The 2,462-nt window shown below is 45.9% G+C and overlaps 1 non-coding gene across 1 annotated transcript; it reads left to right on the forward strand.

Annotated features, from left to right (window-relative positions):
- Positions 1–207: 207 nt before the first annotated feature.
- LOC130292230 (U2 spliceosomal RNA) lies at positions 208–394 on the forward strand. The gene has a single exon (XR_008848137.1). It is a non-coding gene; the product is annotated as a U2 spliceosomal RNA (small nuclear RNA).
- Positions 395–2,462: the final 2,068 nt, after the last annotated feature.

Here is a 2,462-nt window from a genome sequence, read left to right on the forward strand (position 1 = left end):
CGCGCACACACGCACCCTCATTTTACCATGGATATTTGGGTAAAAAACTTTTTTTACCCAAATATCCTTGGTAAAATGAGGGTGCGTGTTATAGGCCGGTGCGAGGTATACCCCGATAAATACGGTATATATATATATATAGATGGATAGATAGATAAAAAAAAAGTCAGTTCTGTTATGGTGAATATATTTATTGTGTGATTGACAATTGATTGGTAATAAAGGTTTTTTCAATCAAAAATCTGTTCTTATCAGTTTAATATCTGATATGTCCCCTATCTGGGGACCATAAATTAAATGGATTTTTGAGAATGGGAGCCGATTTGGAAACTTGCTTCCGTCGCCCAATGCATTGACCCGATATGGCAGTATCTTCGGGTACAGTGCACCACCCCATTCCAGTGTTAAAAAAGACAGATTCTTATTTAATCCTCTGTGGGTGCTGCTGCAGCTGTTGCCTGCCTTGTCATGTCAGTCAGTCTGGCTGCAGAAGGTGCCGCTGCTGTCCAGACCCAGTACTGCTGAATGGCCTCCTTAATTGGATAAGCTCATCGTATCCTCACAAAAAAAAAAAAAAGAGTTCCACAATTAGAGACCACAATAATGAGTTGCACTGACTGGTTTATGAACGTCTATCCATTTGGCGTTTTACTGACCATGTTTGCACACTGATTGATGTCAAAAAAAATAAAAAAATTATAATAATACTAATCTAGCACACCTGTGCAGGTTTGACATGACATGATACGTAGCTGTCTTGCAGGTGGTGCTGAATCCTGTTAAATGATGTGAGGGTCTCATGGTTATTCACAAGGGTGCGTCATTGCTGTTGCTTGACCATGCATTGGTTCTGTGGTCAGTGAATGATAAAAACAAAATTTGCCATCCATTGATTGATGGGAAATCAGCCATGAGGCATTTGTTTTTAGAAACTGCTGCTCACAACCAATGTTGCAATGGAGTGTCTCCATCTGCTGGTGGTATTGGATAAGCATTAGTGCTATGATGGGGTCTGAAGAAGAAGAAAAAAAGAAAGAGAGAGAGAGACTGACTGAGTGAGTGGGTAAGATAGAGAGTGAGTGAGTGAGAGTGAATGAGTGAGTAATTGAGTGAGTGAGAGAGAGAACAAATGAATTAAAGTGAGTGAGTGAGTGAGAATGAATGAAAGTCTGAATGACGGAAAGAAAAAAGTATGAAGAAAGAAATATGAAGAAAAGAAAATGTATATGGAGTTGCAAACATGAGTGCAATCTACAAAGCTGTTGAGGCTGGTCCTCATGGGAGGATTGTTGCACCCAGGACCTTTAGTTCTATTAAATGTCATTCAATGCCACTGCCAGGTGTAAACAGCAGAAGAACCAGAAGCACCAACAGCACGACCATGGGTTGTCAGATTACCCTGATTCAGCAAAGAGTCCAAAAGGATGCAGGTGAATACTGTTTATTTTCAGTTTCTCGTTACAGTTGGTTTGATTCCGTGTCCGGACAGCCAGGGAGGTGGCTACAGGCAACAAAGGTAGGCGTGTTGTTTTCATATGCAGATCTTAACCCCTTAAGGAGGGAGGGCGTGCCCATACGCCCCCGTTTCAAAGTCCTTAAGGACTGAGGGTGTATGGATGCGACCGTGGGAATTTCGGTCCCGCCGCTAGCCGTCGGGTACCGGACCGAGATGCCTGCTGAAATCTTTCAGCAGGCATCCTGTGAAAATGCCTAGGAGGGTCCTGAGAACCCCCCATGTCGGCCATGGCGGCAAATCGACGTTTGTGGCAATTCCGGGCTGATCGGGTCTCTGATGACCCGATTGCCCGGAAAATAGGGATGAAAGGATTTGTCAGTGACAGCCCCAATCCTCCTAAGGGATAGGAGCGAGGTGGCAGTGGTGCCATTCCCCCCTATCCCCTGCCATTAGTAATGACTACTGACCAATGGCAGTTAAAGGCGGAGGGGTTACCATGGAAATTCCCCGCTCTGCCCGCCCCTGGATGTCAGGAAGAGAGGGGGGGGAGAGAAGATGGTGGCGGTACCTGGGGGTTTGCCCCCCCCTCCATGCGAATGTACAGGGTACATTCACAAGGGGCGGGGGTTTACAGTTAGTCTCTCGCTGCAAGCTAGAGATGCAGGAAATTTTCTGCTGCAGCTCAAACTCCCAGCAGGAAACTCGCTGTAATCCCCCGGCAGTCTGAATGTACCCTAAAAACACTACCTATAAACATACCCCTACACAGTCCCCCCCCCCCCCCCCCCCAATAAAAATGAGAAACCTCTGGTATGGCACGGTTTCTAAAACGCAGTCTCCAGCAGTTGCAAAACAACAACTCCCAGTATTGCCAGACAGCCATCGACTGTCCAGGCATGCTGGGAGTTTTGCAACAGCTGGAGGCACTCTGTTTTCGAAACACTGCCGTAGGGTATTTTGGTATCCGAGGCAAGTCTAACTCTTGCATCCGAAATTTAGGCCTTAA

Source organism: Hyla sarda, chromosome 9 (assembly GCF_029499605.1).
Source record: "Hyla sarda isolate aHylSar1 chromosome 9, aHylSar1.hap1, whole genome shotgun sequence".
Lineage (NCBI taxonomy): Eukaryota > Metazoa > Chordata > Amphibia > Anura > Hylidae > Hyla > Hyla sarda.